The sequence below is a fragment of the Pogona vitticeps genome, chromosome 1 (assembly GCF_051106095.1).
Source record: "Pogona vitticeps strain Pit_001003342236 chromosome 1, PviZW2.1, whole genome shotgun sequence".
NCBI classification, from domain to species: Eukaryota; Metazoa; Chordata; class Lepidosauria; order Squamata; family Agamidae; genus Pogona; species Pogona vitticeps.
This window is the reverse complement of record NC_135783.1, coordinates 224,317,831-224,337,000: the sequence shown is the minus strand read 5'-3', so window position 1 is coordinate 224,337,000 and position 19,170 is coordinate 224,317,831. Positions and strand designations below refer to the sequence as shown.

The 19,170-nt window shown below is 39.4% G+C and overlaps 1 protein-coding gene and 1 pseudogene across 2 annotated transcripts in view; one reads left to right on the top strand and one right to left on the bottom strand.

Moving 5' to 3' along the window:
- The window catches only part of THSD7B (thrombospondin type 1 domain containing 7B), a 642,879-nt gene that overhangs the window by 216,700 nt on the left and 407,009 nt on the right, over positions 1-19,170 (top strand). The window lies entirely within an intron of this gene.
- Positions 11,533-11,685, bottom strand: LOC144586174 (U1 spliceosomal RNA; annotated as a pseudogene).

Genomic DNA, 19,170 nt, shown 5'->3' with positions numbered 1-19,170 from the left:
AGGAGATTATTAAGAGACCAGGAGTATGTGAAACAAGGGTGGCTCATGGATTGGGATATAATCAGTAAGCAAAGTATGACTCTGGGACCCTAACTGTTCTTGCAGTTCCTAGCATTATTAGTTACACAGTTTTGTTTTGTTTTGTTTGCTAATATTTATTATTATTTGTGAGGGAGCGACTAGGACTAATGAGAGTAAGGGACACTTTCAAATGCTCTAGGAGATAACAATCATTATATCAATGAAATAACTTTGATTGTACCCCAAAGTAAGTAGATATAGATAATGGTGTCATTTGCAAATCTCTTCTCCCCTGCCCTAGGAATCTCTGCCAAGAAAGCAACACTGTACTGAAATATATATCATTTGGGGTATTGGTGATTTTTCTGGTTTCTGTTCAGCTTGCAGGTTATGGGAGATACCCATCACAGCTTCGGAAGGTAAGGACAGTACTGTTATGGACAGTATGACTAGGCTGGATAGCTCAGTGGTTTAGGTATCTGGCTGTGGAACTAGAGGTTGTGAGCTTGATTCCTCACTGTGCCTCCTATGAGTAGAGCCAGCCTGTGTAGCCTTGGTCAAGCTGCACAGTCCCAGAAGTTCCCCCAGAAGAAGGGAATAGGAAACCACTTCTGAGGATTTTGTGCCTGGAAAATCTGGAAAAGTGTTACCATAAGCGAGAATTGACTTGATGGCACATGAAGATGATGATTATGATGGCCAGTATATAAGGTATACCAAGAACAAGTGAACGAGTATCATATTAAAATAATCTAAATACATTATGTTAGTATAATATACCCATTCACTTACTCTTGGCAGACAACGAAGAATGCTGTATTAAGCTTCCATGTTCAGTGTCTGTTGCGGAAGTAGTTATTTCATTAGTTTGGAAATGACCTACTGTACATTGGATAATTCACATCTTCTGATTGTGTCTAATTTACTAGAGCCTAATAATGCTGCTGAATTCCCACATACCTGTGTAATGTAGTTGACTGGGAAAGGAGGATGACTTCATATCCAAGCAGAGATGTTTTCAGCAGTGCATTATCCTTAATAGGGTGCACAGATCAAAGCTAGTTAAGCTACAGTGTCAATCAAACTCTTTGCCAGACTGTCCAAAGGCGAAAGTGAATGATACCTTTATTAGGCCACTAAAACAATAAAGTGCTGGTGCAAGAGTTGACTCTAGAAAGAACCTTCTGCTGCCTTCACACCTCATAGTATCTTTTAAAACTAGGGTTCCTGTACAATCAGTGTTTAATTACCAGTGTTGGGTGCCCATATACAAATAGTTTTGTTTCATTCCACTCCGATATGTCTGACTGAATGGACTGATTCATGAGAGCTCACATTGGAATATAAAAGCTAGTGTTTAAGGCTCCACTATATTTTTATGTTTTGTGTTTTATTGGTTTTGTTTTTCTCTGGCTATAGTCACCACCGTAGCACAGATGATTTTTGCACATTTTATGGTGTGAGGCAGAGGCATCCAAGAACCATACTTGCCAGTAGTTTGGAAAAGTGATGGTTTGAAAATCAATAGTTTGGAGAAACAGTTTTATTCAGTCACCAGCCTGAAACTTTGTAGAAATGATGCACTTACTTCAAATGGATGTTTTATATTCAGTATAATTACTTAAATTTCTCAAAAATGGAAAATAGTCCCCTGTATGCTACTAAAATATCTATTATTAAAAAAATGCTTTCCATAAAATGTAATACAAATGGACTGAAAAATTAGGTACATGTGATATATGAGTATTAGGAACAATGCGAACATCAAAGATATATGATTTACACAAAGCTAATAAAAGTACTCCATTCGGAGTTATAGAAATGCAATAAAGCAGCGGTCCCCAACCTTTTTAGCCCCACAGACTGGCTGGGGAAGACAGGGCACCCTCCCTCTGCACTTGTGCGTATGTGCGAAGGAGCTCTCTCGCACGCGTGTGCTTGTGCGCATGCACAAAGGGCGGCACAGTGCTCGTGCAGCTTGCACGCACTTGCGTGCAGGCACAAACAAGCTATGCAGGGGGGAGTATGTGCGGGAGTGGGGAGGGAGGTCTCTTTCCACGGCCTGGTCTGGCTCAGGCCATGGACCATTATGGGCCGCGGACTGGGGGTTGGGGACCTCTGCAATAAAGGACTAATGACTGCACTCCATCCCACATAGCTGTTATGCCTCTTGCTAAGACCCTATTTGTGGGCAAGGCAGGTGTTTGTTTGTTTAATGCTGCCTTTCACCTCATAGAAGAACCAAAGCACTTCACAACAGATAAAATAAGACATTTGAAAATACTGTAACATATAATATTTAAAAAACAAGCATGCATTAAGATTTTTTTTAAAAAAACTCAAACATAAAAACAATTGAAAAACATTTGGCTACATCATTGACTCTTTCTCCTCTCCCCTACATAGAACGTCTTTTCATCCCCTTTAAACAGTGGTTCCCCAAAGCAATTTCTGACATGCGTCCTTCAGAGATTCCCTTCACTGCAGCAAGTGCCTGATCTGCTCCTGATCAGGGTTGTGAACAAAACTTTTGCTCTGTTCTCAGGCCTAAAGTTTGTCTAATTTGAAAAGGATGAGGAGTAATGAAATAATTAAGGAGACCATCTGTTCCTTCAACTTCATTCTTGACTCCCCAGCCATGTTGGTATTTTATAGAATTGTACATACAGAATAACCTGTCAGCTTACACTCTTTGTACCAGGTGTTTGAATCCTGAATGTTGTTTCTGATCTCACAGTAGGCCATGTGTCTAAGGCGGCACAGGTTCAGATAGCCAGTTGGACTATCATGGACTCACAGAAAAGTGAAGTTGGAAGGGGCCTACAAGGCCATCAAGTCCAATCCCCTGCTCAATGGAGGAATACAATCAAAGCATATCTGCCAGGTGATTATCTAAGGTTTTTTTAATGCCTCCAGTGTTGGAGCACTCACCAACTCCTAAAGTAACTGTTTCCACTTACGTACTGCTCTAACAGTTAGGATGTTTTTCCTGATATTCAACTGAAATCTGGCTTCCTTTAACTTGAGCCCATTATTGCGTGTCCTGCACTTTGAGATGATCTAGAACAGATCTTGCCCCTCCTTTGTATGACAGCCTTTCAAATATTTGACAAGTGCTCTCATATTACCCCTCAGTCTTCTTTTTTCAAGGCTAAACATACTCAAGTCTTTCAGGCTTTCCTCACAAGGCTTGGTTTCCAGCCCCATGATCATCCTTGTTGCCCTCCTTTGAACTTGTTCCAATTTGTTAGCATCCTTCTTGAAGTGTGTCCAAAACTGGACACAATACTCAAGGTGAGGCCTAACCAGTGCTGAATAGAGGGGGACTAGCACCTCATGGGATCTGGAAACTACAGTATATGTTTATTAATGCAGCCTAAAATAGCATTAGCCTTTTCTTGTAGCCACATTACACTGTTGGCTGATATCTAGCTTGTGATCTACTATAATTCCAAGCTCCTTATCGCTCGCTCCTTCCTGCTGAGTCAGGTATCCTCCATCTTGTAACTGTGCAATTGGTTTCTTTTCCCAAGGTGCAGTACTTTGCACTTATCCCTGTTGAATTTCAATCTGTTGCTTTCAGCCCAGTGCTCCATCCTATCAAGGTCATTTTGAATTTTGTTTCTGTCTTCTAGGGTATTAACTATTCCACTCAATTTGGTATCATCTGCAAATCTGAGAAGCATTCCCTGCACTCCCTCATCCACGTAATTAATAAAAATATTGAAGAGCACTGGGCCCAGGACTGAACCTTGGGGTACCCCACTTGTTACTCCTCCCAGTCAGAAAAGGACCCTTTGAGTATTATTCTGTAGTGAACTGTGTATCCACTTGATCTATCCACTCCACACCTAGTTAGCTTGCTAATCAGGATATCATGGGGCACTTTGTCAAAAGCTTTGCTGAAGACAAGAAGTACTACATCTACAGTATTCCCTCTCTTTATCAGGGAGGTGACCTGATCAAAAAACAAGATCAAATTACCTTGGCAGGATTTGTTCCTGACAAATCCATGTTGCCTTCTAGTTATTATTCTGGAACAGTTGCCTTCTAGGTGCATGCACAATGACCACTTCACGATCTGTTCCAGAATTTTGCCTGAGATTGATGTCAGGCTGATTGGCCTGTAGTTCCCAGGTATCCCTTTTTTGCCCTTTTTGAAAATAGGGACAACACTGGCCCTCCTCCAGTCCCCTGGCACCTTACCCCTTTCCCATGATTTCAAGAAAATAATGGATAGCGGTTCTGAGAGTTCTTGAACCAGTTCCTTCAGTACGCTTGGATGCAGTTCATCTGGCCCTGGAGATTTGAACTTGTTCAAGGTGGTAAGGTATTCCTTGATTATTTGTTTAACAGTCTCCAGGTGCAATCCTGTCCCCTCCTTGCACTTCCAATTTGATTGGAAGTTCATAGTCTGTTTTATGGGAAAAGACTGAACTAAAATAGGAATTGAGCATCTCTACCTTTTCTTTGTCATCATTTTTCCATCTCCATTACAGAGCTGTGCCACAATGTCTTTTGTTTGTCTTTGTGACTCACATACCTGAAGAATGTTTTATTTTATTGCTTTTAGTGTCTCTAGCTAACATCAGCTTATTCTCAGCTTTTGCCCTCCTAATGCCATCCCTGCATTTCCTTGCTACTTGTCTGTATTCATCCTTGGTGGTCTGGCCTTATTTCCACTTCCTGTTCATGACTTTTTTGGTTTTTTACATCCTCTCTGTGCTTTTTGTGAAGCCACACTGGCCTTTTTGCCCCCTCCCTGCCTTTTTTCTTGTTGGAATTGTTTGTAGTTGTGCCTTTAGAATTTCCTTTTTTTAGAAGCTCCCATCATGAAACCTTACTGCCATCCCTCAGCCTCACTCATGTTGTAAGGTTATTGTGAGGATGAAGCAGGATTGAGGATGGCCTTGCATGTTGCCTGTCACTCCATGGGAAAAGGGTGAGCTGGCAATATAATATATGGTTAATAAAAATCTATTTTGATTCTTTTTGTGGATATTCTAAGGGAAGATACCTGCTATATTGAAGGCTTTCTTTGTGTTCATATTGAGGGAAAGGGCAACTCTGTTCAATGGATGTATATATTCATTATTTGGAATATAGTAGATGCCTTGACAATTCTGGATGTTGCTGCATGTGGATACTTATTTATCTAAAGTATTTTTATGTCTTACATGTACCAGAAGAATTCTTGAAATAACTTATGCATAACTGATAAAAGACCATCATTGTTAGGGGCAGGAAGAAAACTCATTAAATTTTATATTCACTTTAATTTAAGCTGTCTTGGGACAGTTTGATGAGAAATATCATAGCCCTGGGAAATTCCTCACTTGCATTTGAGAGCAAAAATGGAGCTGTTTTATCTCCTTTCAGTCTCTGTCAATTGTTTAAAGTGGTATTAGTGTCATTTTCTTTTTAGAAGCAAAGCTCAAGAAATATTAGCTGATTGTTAAGAAACATGTCACCAACCCATCAAGTGCTCTAGGCTTTTTGAAAATAAAGTAGCAATTGCTTAATCCTGAGTAATTCAAGTATTACACTATTTTGTGCAAAAAAGATGATAAAATTGGCTTTTCTTTCTTTCTTTCTTTCTTTCTTTCTTTCTTTCTTTCTTTGCATGCACATGTGCACAACCTATTGTTCTCACCAGTTCAGAAACTCTATCAAGAGTGCCAGGAAATTGTTCATCCTTACACACAAGCAAGAAGAGGGAAGTTGCAATTCATCATCCTTGCCCACTAGTAAGGATTTAGTTTCCTAGCCCTATCTCCAGGCTTGCAATCAGAAAACTTGACTCAAGAGAAAAATGGGTCTGGAGGAGAGGCTCTGAAAGTAGGACTAAATATTACTTCAGCAAACACATGTTTCCGAAGCAAAGATTCTTTAAAGGCAGATGAGGAAGACAGATATTTGTAGGAAAGCATCAGCAAACAATGGGAAGAAACTTTTTGGCTTTCCTATACTCCTCAGGTCAGATCTGCAAGGGCCTCCTTGCCTCACTTTGGAATGAGAGAATGGCATTCTTATTCAAAAAAAGTGTAAAGTAGGGATGGAGAACTCTAACCTTTGTACTACAACTTTCACGGTTCTTTACCATTGACCATGCTAGGTGGAAAATTTGAAATTTGTGTGCAAAAACATCTGGAGAGATGAGAGGATCTATATATTTGATTAAAGTGGTGTGGAAATGCATTAAAAACTGGTATAAGCTTCAGATTTGATGCTAATCTTTAGAGCATGTGAGGAAGCTTTGGGTTCTGAGATGTTTTGGTTTATAGCTGCCATCAACCTAACCCAGCAAGAGTATTCTGAAAATTGCACTCCAAAATGCTTAGAGGGCCAAATGTTCAGCACCCATCATTTGAAAAATGTAGTTAACAGAGTGACCATGCTCTGTACCTTCAGCAGTTCTCTCTCTCTCTCTCTCTCTCTCTCTCTCTCTCTCTCTCTCTCTCTCTCTCTCTCTCTCTCTCTCTCTGTCTGTCTGTCTGTCTGTCTGTCTGTCTGTCTGTCTGTCTGTATGTATGTATGTATGTATGTATGTATGTATGTATGTATGTATGTATGTATGTATGTATGTATGTATGTATGTGTTTTACAATTCACATTTGTCGTGTAGGGGAGACATCAGATTTCTATTGTCCTTTGCATGCAATTATGGTAGAAGTAGTTCAGTGAATGAAAATATATAGAGCAGTGATCCCCAACCTTGGACCTCCAGATGTTCTTGGACCTCAACTCCCAGAAATCCTGGCCAGCAGAGGTGGTGGTGAAGAATTCTGGGAGTTGGAGTTCACGAACGCCTGGAGGCCCAAGGTTGGAGACCACTGATATAGAGAACATAAAACATAGTAATGAAGGTTAATTAATTAAAGTTATATATTGAAATCAACTGATTGTGATCAGACTTGGAAATTGGAAGTATTTAATTGATTGAATTAGTGTGATCGTGTGTTAATTAATTATCAATGTGGCGTGTCCTCTGCCAAAGCCCCATGTCCATCAATAGTCAACATCAACAGGCTCTATCTGCAGAGGAAAAATCACCTATTTTTCCTTTTTAAAAACTGGAGGTATAGCAGGCAGTGCAGACTTAGCCATATAAACATATTGAAACTGCAGCATCCAGAAGCCTAACACTGGGACTGTTCAAAATCTATATTCCTTTTCAGGGCTTTGTGTAGCTTTAGCCAAGACAATCAGCAGCTCCATGGATGGGGGGAACACGGCCAGCTAGACTCCTTTAGCAAAACTCTATAAGAAGCTTTGACTGAAAGTATAAGCCTGCCAAGAGCCTGTGTACCTCATCCAAGGCAACTATGAAGATCACAGTGACCAATTCCCATTACACCTACATCAGTTCCACCTGACTGCACTGAACAAGTGAAAAAAAAATGCTGCTGCCTTCAGGCTCCCATAGCTAATGTTTGAAAAGTAATAATGTTATGTGGAGAAAACCACAGCTCAGCAGCCTCTGTGCAAAATGAAGTTGAGATTATTTGTATGACCCTCCCTTAATGTTATCTATAGATCGGGGTGAGAAACCCAACCTACTGATGATGACCTAGTTGATTTGCCCATCAAATAGGTGCCTGCTAATTTGCCTACTTGAGTGAAACAGAAATTGACATTTTTGAAAGCTTCGGTTGGTGCAGAGAGAGGCTCTTTTTCTTTTCGTAGTTGAAGAGTTAAAGTGCTAACTTGGTTTAGGAGGTGGTTACATGGTTCCTTGTATCTAACCCTTTCCCTTTTATTCATCAGACAGGGTTTGGCCCTGGACAGTAACAGGCCACCTTAGGGGTCTGATAGCGAACCCACTGGCTTCTGTAATAAACTCTAATGCCCACTTCATAACTTTAAGGTAATGCAAAACAAAGAAACGTCCAGGTTTATAGTGTTAGTCTTTAATTGTGCCTTTGGTCTTTTGTCCTCATTGCTCTTTCTATAGTTACAGAACCTCTCTTTTTTGATGTTGGCTGAAGGAAGTGAGAAGGTCCTACTTACTTGGGAGTAAGCCTTGTTTAACCACATGAAATTTACTTCTGAGTAGAAATCTTGCCGGCTTATTGTCATGCACTTTCTCTTTTTTTTCTTTTCGAAGAAAAATAGGCAGGCCAGAGTACAGGCATAGCAAGCAGTTTTCCTTTGAGACCAAAATACTGAGGGGCGCTGTAACTGATTCTCACTGTGTTAAATGAAGTTTATTTTCAGATATATGGCTATAAGGTTACTGTATTCATTTCCAGAAATCCTATGTTTCCAAATAACTCACAGAAATATATATAGTGGTGCCCCGCTTAATGCCTACCCCGCTTGATGACGAATACGCTTCATGATGAAGTTTTTGTGATCACAAAATGATGTTTGAGTGGGTTTTTTTTTTTTTTTTGCTTTACGATTATCGGTTCCCTGCTTCGGGAACCGATTCTTCGCATTACGATGATCAAAAACAGCTGATCGTCAGGTTTCAAAATGGCCGCCGGTGTACAAAATGACTCCCCGCTGTGTTTAGGAAGGTTTTTTCGCAAGACAGGGAGCAGAAAATGGCCGCCCTATGGAGGATCTTCGCTGGACGGTGAGTTATTCAGCCCATTGGAACGCATTGAATGGGTTTTCAGTGCATTTCAATGGGATTTTTTATTTCGCTTGACGAGGATATCACTTAACACCGATTTTGCTGGAACGGATTATCCTTGTCAAGCAAGGCACCACTGTAAGGAGTGGGCAGATAGATCAATTTTTATCTAAATATTTGCCACACAAATTGGAAGCAAACTGTCTCAAACTGATTTGGAATCAATTTTTTCTTGGGTTTGTGCATATATTTTGTAAGTATTGATATGTGTTTTTTTTGGGGGGGGATACTCTGAAAATACTGAATATAAAGAACTGTGGCCTGTGATGGGGGCCACTTTGTGACACCAGTGACATTGGGAAGATGTTGGGCCTTCGGTTTACAAGCAGAGCATCCACCCATTCTGGAACATACAGAGGCACCTGTGGTAAGGAAGTATTAGTTCTACAAAGGGAGACTAGCAAGAGGCATTAAAGAAATTTGAAAAAAAGTGGAAAAATGTGGGCACTACTTTGACCTAACCATTCAAAGCCCTTACAAGAAAGTCAATCAGTAGTCCCACATTCACACACACATTCAGTCCATGCACTTTGTATAAAGTCAGTACATCAGCTTCTCCCAGTCTGGTTGTCTCCATGTGTTATGTGTCACCATTGCTGTTGTTCTTCCACATTGGTCATGGGTTCTGGGGCTCATGGGACTTGCAGCGTAAACACGTGTTGGACATCAGACAGGTTGTAAGAGATCATGTGGGCTATTTTTATATGTATATGTATATGTATATGTATATGTATATGTATGTATGTAACACAAACATGTTAAATCAAACTTAATTCCATTTAGTGAACCAGAACATTAATTTTTAAAAAGAGTAACCCCAAATTATGACAATTTGGGCAGAATCTGTAACTGCCATATATCTGTAGTTTAGAATAGGGCACATTGTGAGAGAATGCTGTGTGAAGATGTGTGTTTGCACATATCTGATATTGTCCTGCACCTAAATCTGTTAAAAGTCCTGCTGAAGTTCCAGGGAGTTCTGCACAGATAACTACAGGAGTTCGATGTCTTCCCTAAATCTGCAAGGAAGTGGCCAATGGTGCTTCACATTCTCAGTATTTTAAGCCAGTGAAGGAGTTGAACAAGGGACCTGGCTGCCTGATAGTAACCCTGACCAGAGTATTAGCTGAGAAATAAAATTACCGGTGTGAGTCAACATGGTTTAATTAAAAATACTTTTCCAAACAATCCTTTTATTCCTTTGTGACAAGATTAACAGTCTGCTTGATAAAGGCATTTGTGATGTAATATTATGTTCCTAATTTTTTAAACGGAAATATGTCTTGTATAGAACAATTAGAGTTCACATTGTATGGATTAAAATTATCTCTTGTACAGCTGTGAATGGAGAGATACCAGAAAACAGTATTGTGTACGCAGCCTACTTTGTCTAGGTTAATTTCTTAGTTCAACATCATTATATTATCTACCATTGTAATGACATTTTAAAATGTTTGCTGAAAAAGAGTTTACATTTAGAGTACAATAGGTGTTGAAGAGTATGTATCATTAAATGGAGAGAGTCCATATGAGTCCAGGCTGGGAAGCTAATGGGCAACTTCAATTCTTTTAGTGCAGTTTAAAGGGATATGATAAATCTGGCATTGAAAATCAGCCCATGTCAAAGAGAATGGGTAACTGCTCTCTCCCCTTGATTCACAACTGCCCCCTCATCCATCTTGAGATGCCGCCATATGGGGAGAAAAAAGGTGAGTGGAGTGGGAGGAGAGATGCTAGTAACGGTGTCCAGGATTCCAGAGTAATTTGTTGTTACGTGCCATCAAGACACTTCCTACTCCTGGCAACCCAATGAACGAATGACCTTGAAACTGAACCTGCTCCCCTGTTGTAAGCTCAAGGCTGTGACTCCTTTATGGAGTCAGTTCATCACATGTTGGATGTTCTTCTTTTCCTTCTGCCTTCAACTTTTTGTAGCAATATTGCATTTTCTAGCAAGTCTTGCCTTCTCATGATGTGAGAATATGACAGCCTCAGTTCCATTGCTTTTGCTTCCAGAGAAAGTTAAGTTTTGATTTGATTTAGGACCTACAACAATTAAGATAAAGGTAAAGGTTCCCCTTGACATTTTTTGTCCAGTCGTGTTCGACTCTAGGGGGCGGTGCTCATCCCTGTTTCCAAGCCAATAGAGCCAGCGTTTTGTCCAAAGACAATCTTCCATGGTCACATAGCCAGTGCGACTTAGACACGGAACGCTGTTACCTTCCCACCGAGGTGGTCCCTATTTATCTACTTGCATTTGCATGCTTTCGAACCACTAGGTTGGTGGGAGCTGGGACAAGCGACGGGAGCTCACTCCGTTGCATGGATTCGATCTTACGACTGCTTGGTCTTCTGACCCTGCAGCACAGGCTTCTGCAGTTTAGCCCGCAGCACCACCACGTCCCTCTACAATTAGAGGAGGTATAAGAACTTGAAGTGAAGGTGCACATGTGTGCATGCATGTGTGTGCACGCACATCCGTGTGCATGTGTGTGTGTGCTGTCCTTCTCACCACCAAGCTGGTGCATAATGTATTTAAATAGAGTATAAAAAGAAAGTACCGTATTTTTCGCTCCATAAGACGCACTTTTTCTCTTCAAAAAGGTGGGAGGGAAAGTACATGCATCTTATGGAGTGAATGCAGTAACCCAGGGCTCAGCCACCACCACCCAAAAGCCTCCCACTGCCATGCTGGGAGGTCTCTGAACTGGCAGCAGAGACTGCTTGCTGTTTAGACCTCACCATTCTGCACTGCTAGCTTTCCAGGACCTGCTTCCTGCAGCCCACCTGGAAAACCAGCAAGGCAAATAGGCCTATGGCAGCAAACAGTGAAAATAGCCAAGGACCAAAGGGTGGTTCTAGAAACACCAGGGGAAACCATAAACACAGTCTCCCACTTAGGCAGTTGATTTTCCCATGTTTGGGGAAATCACAGGGGTCAGCTCATCTGAAGTGCAATAGATAAGCCTTACCCTGGGAAAACCACTTTTACAACAATGGTATCTCCCCTGCCAGGTCTGAGTTTGAATGGCCCCTAAGCCTCCTGGCCCTTTGTGTGCCCTACCCTCCAAAGGCATGGTGACCCCCGGCTGCACCTCCTGATCAGAACAGGGCTGCATAGCCCCAATCCCAAAAGAGGCCAGGAGAGCTCTTCATTGTTTTGGGGTGCCCTGCAGGACCCCCATCAGGGGCTGGATGTTCCTCCCACAATCCTTCATTGCACAGATATTAGCATATCTGCCTGCTTGCATCACCCAATTGGTTATTGGAGAAGCAAAGCAGGAAGGAGGAGTCTCTTTCCCTTCACCTTCTGCAGAGAAGTTAAACCATGTGACCAACCAGACATGTGGAGAACCAGAGAGAGAGAGAGGACAGAAACAAAAGCTTCTAAAATTGCCAGTAAGTTTAATATTTTTTTATTTATTTTATTTATTTTATTTATTTTATAGGCCTGAGAATGGCAAGGGGAAGATAAAATTACTACTGAGAGCCTGCTGGATGGGGAAAAGGTGGCTAGATATAGCTATCTGTAGTTCAGAGCTTGGTAGTAAGCTGCATCACTTCCCCACAAATTAAGCCTAAATAGAAGTAATTTTGCAGATATTTAAAACATTAAGGGACCTGGGGGGGAGGCTAATGTGTATTGTTAGCCAAATTTCATTCTGAAGCACAGAATGATTAAAAAGGCACTGAGCACATGCAGAATAAAGTTCGAAAGGGAAACTAAAAGGGACCTAACACTCCTTTCCTTAATATATTACCACTAGGGCTACAGGTTTTATTTGGTGTATTAGCTTGCCACAATTTTTATGGACTCATCAGGAGTAAGGCAATTTGAATTGCAGAGGGCAGATCTGAATCACAGATCTGAATATGTCCAAGTAAAGCTTTGAAATCTTGAAAATTGGTTTAAGAACCCAACATTTCATAAATAGCATTTCACACGTACACACACACAACTGGAAACAGAAATTTTAGTACTATTTTTGTGTTAATAAAAGCTGCATGGTGTCACTCCCCCTGTTTTTATTGGTTTTTCTTAATCATTGTTGTTCTACAATATTGCTGGTAGATTTTATCTTTTTATTGTGATTCCCAGCTACTGTATTTTATCCTATTGTAGTCTCTAAAACTGGACAACCATCTGTCAGATCTGCTCTGATTTGGATTCCTGCATTGAACCAGGGGTTGGAATTGATGGCCTTACAGTATAGGCCTCTTCCAACTCCATTATTCTATGATTCTGTGCTGCTTTGAGATTATATTTGTAAAAGCAAGCAGGCAGTAGATGTCGTGATGTATAAGGGGCACATTTTTCTTGCAGAGTATGGGAACTCATTCTACCAGTGCAAGGATGATAAAGCAGAAAAGGCTAGCATATAACATTCCTTTTAAACTAGAGGTAGTAAAATATGCTAAGGAGTATGGAAACAGTGAACAGTGCAGAGACATTTTGGGCCTCCTCATCTGAAAAAATGATTAGAGAGTGGAGGAAACAGGAGGATCAGCTGCAAAAAGCTGATAAAAGTAAGCACACTTTCTGTGGACATGCTGCATGCTGCAAAGTAAAGAACTGAATGATGGAGAGAGAGAAAACTTTATTGCTGTAAAGAAGGAAGGGAGGAAGGGAGGGAGTGGAAGTGAGGCATGTTTTGCTGTTTGCTTACACCTGTGCTGGTGGTGATTTCTTCATCATAGCTCTTATTGACTACCCAGCAACAATCTGTTTATTCATCTCTTTCAGTGCAATAACAATTCATTATAAGTGTTAAAACTTGAGATGGTAATTCCCACTCATTGTGTGTCATCTTGGTGTAGAAGTCTGCTTCATGATTCTCCACTTATGGTACATATATGACTTGTGAAATGACATGCTTGAGAATACACCAGTCCCAAAACTGTACTGTTAGTAGCAAGAAAGACATGGATTTTGTTCCTCCTTGGTGGTTGATATAAAGCATTGTAGTGTTGTTGTCTGTGGCTATTGGAATAACTTTGCCAACTACAAATTGTTCAAAAGCTCTCACTGTGTTGTACACTGCAAGAAGTTTGAGGTAATTGATGTGACAACATCTATCTATTGCTACTGCCTTATGAATTTGCCAGAATATTTTTTCCCTGTTTTCCTCTCCTAAAAATGAGGTGCGTCTTACGGAGAGGTGCGTCTTATGGAGCGAAAAATACGGTAAATGTGGAAGGAAGAAAGAAAGAAAAGAAACACGAGCAAAACAAACATTATAAAAACCTTTATGAACAATTATAATAAGATCAGATTAAAAATACTGGTGCTAGTGTGGAGACTTCTCTCTTAAAATTCTCCCAAGATGCATTTTTTAAAGTTATGAGATATCAGGAAAGTGTTTATTTAATGCCAGCAAGAATATCAATACATATACACCCTAAAGTGTCAGTATAGAAGTCCAAAATTCCAGAACACATAGGGTACCTTTTACAGATGGTTACACAAAACACCATAAATAAGTAACTAAAACTAGTATTCCTTTCAAATTTCTTCTTTATCTTATAGGTTGTTTCTCAAATTGTATCCATTTCTTTCTGCATCAAAATGGAAATGATGGACAGATTTATTTATCTGTGTCCTTAGTCTGGTTTATTCAAAGGATCAGATGCCTATGTTAATTGTATTCTAAGGTTTCTTTTGTTCCCATGTGTCTTCATGCTATGTCAGGAATGGCTTTTTCTCCTCAGTAGTACATAATAACTGTACACAATAGCTGTAAAAATTTACAGACTATGTAATGTTTTCCTTTCACTGGAAACTTGGTGCAAAAACGTTGCTCAATTAATCATCCAGAATTTCAATAACTGTGCTAGGGCAAGATGCATTCGTCTATAGCTTTGTATGTTATCTTTCAGTTAGGTAACAAATATTATTTCTTGCTTTTTTGATTTACATTTGTACATCTAATTGCTATTGAAAATCCCATTGATAATTTCTGACCATACTGTCCAGTAGTTGGAACTGCTGATACTAACTCCTTTATTCCTCCCCCTTTCTGAGGCATTACATCAGCAGAATTAACTTCCAGTGAGACATTTCTGCTTTGGCTTCCCCAGGAATCCATTAGCATTGCTCCTTAAATCATTTGCTGGACTTTACTAGAGATACATTGATCTACTCTCTTCTTGGACTTTGTGTTTCATTTCTGCAGACATTTTATCTGGGCCAAGCCTGATTAATTGTAAAGTAGAATTTGATTCTATATGGCAGATAAGTAAATTGAATAGATTGGATTCAGGGTATTTATTTATTTATTTATTTATTTTATTTATATCCCGCCTATCTGGTCGGTTAAGACCACTCTAGGCGGGTATAGTTCTGCTTAGAGTAGATCTACACAAACTAATGGAACTTCTCTTACTCATGACTAACTTAAATCCCATTGATTTCAGTAGTTCTATAGTCTAAGTATGATTGTGGCTGAATTGAGCACAGTGTATATGCCAGGGAGAATAAAGTGAGTTCGTACTTCCAGGTATTTTCAATTCTGGCGTTATTCTACTTGATCTCATCTGATCAGACTTACTTAACTAATGAGTGAAAAAAAAACATATTTGTCAGAGCCTGATAAGGATGCCTGACTTTCCCAAGAGCCCTACAGATATTTATAGATATTCTCCAAAGAACAAAAGCCTATGGCTTTTCTAGTTGAGATTATTCCAGTAAAGGGTTAACCCTAGAATGAAATTGGACAATAACCGACAAACACTTCCTAACTCTTCAAGGTATCTAATAGTATTTATTTTCTTGCTGCAATAATTCCAGGCAACTTCCAAACATGTCCAGTTCTACAAGTTTTATTTCTGCATAGTTTCATGGTTCATATAAATAAAATTATTTCAGAGTTATTATAACATCCAGACATCCTACAGTTTTGAGGAATACTGTAGGCGTAAATACTTAAATCCAAAAGGCATATAGTTATGCAGAACTGTACGCACATATGCTTAAAATATATAAAGACTGAACTTAACTTTTCTGCAATTAGTTGAGTCAGAAAATATAGGAATATTTCTGTTAAGAGTAAAAATAAAAAAAGAACAGTAAGTTTATAGCCTAATAATAAAAAAGGTAAAGTTTCCTCTTGACATTTTTAGTGCAGTCATGTCTGACTCTAGGGGGCGGTGCTCATCCTGTTTTCAAGCCTTAGAGCCAGCGTTTGTCCAAAGACAGTTTCCGTTGTCATGTGGCCAGCATGACTAGGGAACACCGTTTTACCTTCCCACCGAGGTGTTACCTATTTATCTACTTGCATTTGCATGCTTTCGAACTGCTAGGTCGGCAGGAGCTGGGACAAAGTGACGGGAGCTCACTCCGTTGCGTGGATTCAATCTTACGACTGCTGGTCTTCTGACCCTGCAGCACAGGCTTCTGTGGTCTAGCCCACAGTGCCACATTAAAACAGCAAAATACAGTGGTGCCTTGCTTAACGATTTTAATTGGTCCAAAAAAAATCGCTATGGGAGAACATCGCTAAGCGAAACATGTTTTCCCATAGAGTTGCATTGAAAACCAGATAATCCGTTCCAATAGGAACGGATTGCCGTCCTTAAGCGAAAATCGCCATAGGAAACATCACTAAGCGATACAATGTTTCCCCCATTGGAATGCATTGAAGCCTATTCAATGCATTTCAATGGTTTTGCGATGTCTGTTTTCGCAATTTTTAAAGTGTCTTAAAATGTTCCAAAACTGTTTTAAATGCTTGGAATCGTTAGTGCACCTTCTAAAATGTGTGCAAATTTAATTTGGCTTTTTTCTGACTCTTCGTTAATTTTTGGTGAATTTTTCTTTCCCCCCATTGAAATGCATTGAACCCAAGTTTGACAGCTGTCAAACGGCCACTTCAATGCATTCCATTGGGGGAGAAAAAAATTCACCAAAAATTAACGAAGACTCAGAAACTGTTTTAAATGCTTGGATTCGTTAGAGCACCTTGTAAAACGTGTGCAAACTTAATTTGGCTTTGTTCTGAGTTTTCGTTAATTTTTGGTGAATTTTGTTTTCCCCCCATTGAAATGCACTGAACCTAGGTTTGACAGCTGTCAAACTTTTACTCTTATAAGTAGACATTCTTCATTATTCTTTGTGACCATATCTTGTTCCAATACTGCCTTTAAATATCTTCCTCAAAGTCCTCCTGCCACTGGTTTTTCATAATTGCGTGTTTGAATCCTGAATGTACTAAAAATCTTATACTAAATTACACAAACTGTTCCCTTTCTTTTATTTCCTTCTTCTTGATCTTTTTTGTTCGATAATCTCCTCAAATTTTGTCAGTTTTTTAATCTCGCCTACTTTTCTAGTCCACTCTCTAGTCCAGCATTTGGAGTATGTTTAACCAGGATATTACCTCTTCTTCCCCCAAAATTTGCTTTATAGTATTTTTATCTTTCATGTTTTTCATCCATCTCTTTATTGTATTTAACCATTTCTCTAGTAATACTTTTAAAAGTTTAGTTTTAAAAGTTTTGGGGAAACTCTGGACCTCCACTACTTGTTGTAAAGGTGAAATAGATGGACTCTATATATATCTATAATTATTCAAGCACTCTACCATATTGATCAGAAAGGGATTAGTTATTCTCTTAATTTCTTCTACAATTTTTTCTTTCAAAAAGAAGCCCTCCATTCTGTCAGGGTGTTCTGACATTTCCAGTTCCCTCCGTATGAGGTTTCTATTGTGTACTATAATATCTGGTATATATCTAAGGTGATTTGTGATGTAATACAATTTAATATTAGGTAGTTCAATCCCTCACAAATAATTTTTCCAAATGCTAAACTACATGATACCCTGATTGCGTTAGTCTGGATTTGAATGCAGCCTCTTACACATACCGTCAAATGATCAGCATAGGGAACCTCAATAGGACCCTAACACAGAGAGGAGTTATTAGGAGCATTTAATTTCTTGCCCTCTGTTGTAGAAGAGATTACTTGAAATTTAGATTAGTATATATTTTATTTCTTAATTGCTTCTGTGCCCCTCTTTTATCTTCACAACAACCCTCTGAAGTGGGGCAGCCTGAGAGACTGTGACCTGCCAAAATGAGTTTTCATTCACTTCATTGTAATCTTTGTTGAGAGTGCACAGGGCAAGCACCTCTCACCCAAATTTAGTCCCCAAGAGGACAAAGACCATTTATGAAAAAAAAAGTCCATCCTTCTTCCAAATCCAAAACTTTCCACCTCATACAGAATGTAATTTTTCAGTAAGGGCAGGCGCTGGGAGATGTACACAGTGAAATTTTTCATATTTATTTCATTCGAGGTTATTTCAGGAGAGCGGCTTCTTTCATTTTCATATTTTTCATGCACCAGACTATTTGTGTAACTTGAAAGAGACAGCCTCTTTCTGGTCATTTTGTTTCATTTTATCCCAGTCATGTTTTCTGGAACTAAAAAAACCCCTGTAAAATTGAATTTAAAAAAAGCAGAGGCTTGCACTGAAGTAAATCACAACCAGTGTAGGCCCATTTGAACCAATGGAACTTAAGGAAGAGCTGACTCACCAAATCCCCACTGATTGAGTGGCCTGTTCTAGTACAACACACTATACTAAGCGACAGGGTTTCAGTCATTGTCGGTTTCCTGGAGATTGTAGAAAAGACCAGACTTGGTTCTGTTAGTGGGAACAGTGGATGTTTAAACAGTTGGTTGTTAGGTAGTAGATGAAATATTTAGTCCATAAAGGTGGTGAATGTCAGTTTTCAAGATCTAGAAAACAAGACACAGCTTTTTTTAACTGCCCTACCATCCTACAATGTGCTTATTTAGAATGCTGGTCTTCTGGTGTTTGTGGTTACCTGATCATCAGTTAATGAATGAAATCTAGTAATCAGTTGGAATTAGAATAGGTTCATTGAATTAGTGGGGATTTGGTAAATCCTCTGTAAGTTCCATTGATTCAATGGGTCTACGCTAGTTACCATTTGCTGCTGAATTTCAGCAAGTAGTTTGGATGAGGGAAGGTATGTGCTGTGGGCATGTGTGTCCCTTAAGTGAAAATGAACTGATTGTGTCTCTGAAAATGCTTAGTTTTTCATTCTCATTTTGTCACAACTTCAGTGTTTATAAGATAGTGCTTTGCAAAACGATCTAAGTAATACATACTGAGCTATTATTTAAATTAATGAAGGGTTTGATTTAATGGTTTCTTCCTTCATATTGTTAGACAAGCTAATGAGATTTTATAAGCAAGTTCATAATACAGTTTTCTGTGGAGCTGTCTCAAAATTGATTATCCATTAACTACTGATTTAAAAAAGTGCCCAACAAATTGGAAATAGAACTGACTTTTTTGTTTTGAGTCAGCAGCATCTGTCTGTGGCGATAAAAGCCCAAGAGCTGAAGCTTTCTACCAAGTGTCAGGCTAGAAGATGAGCATATGGAAAGAGGCTGGAGTTGTGCCAACAGTACTTATGCTTGATGTCAACTACAAATATTCAGCCAAAGTGAACTGGGACTATCTTGAAGAATAGTA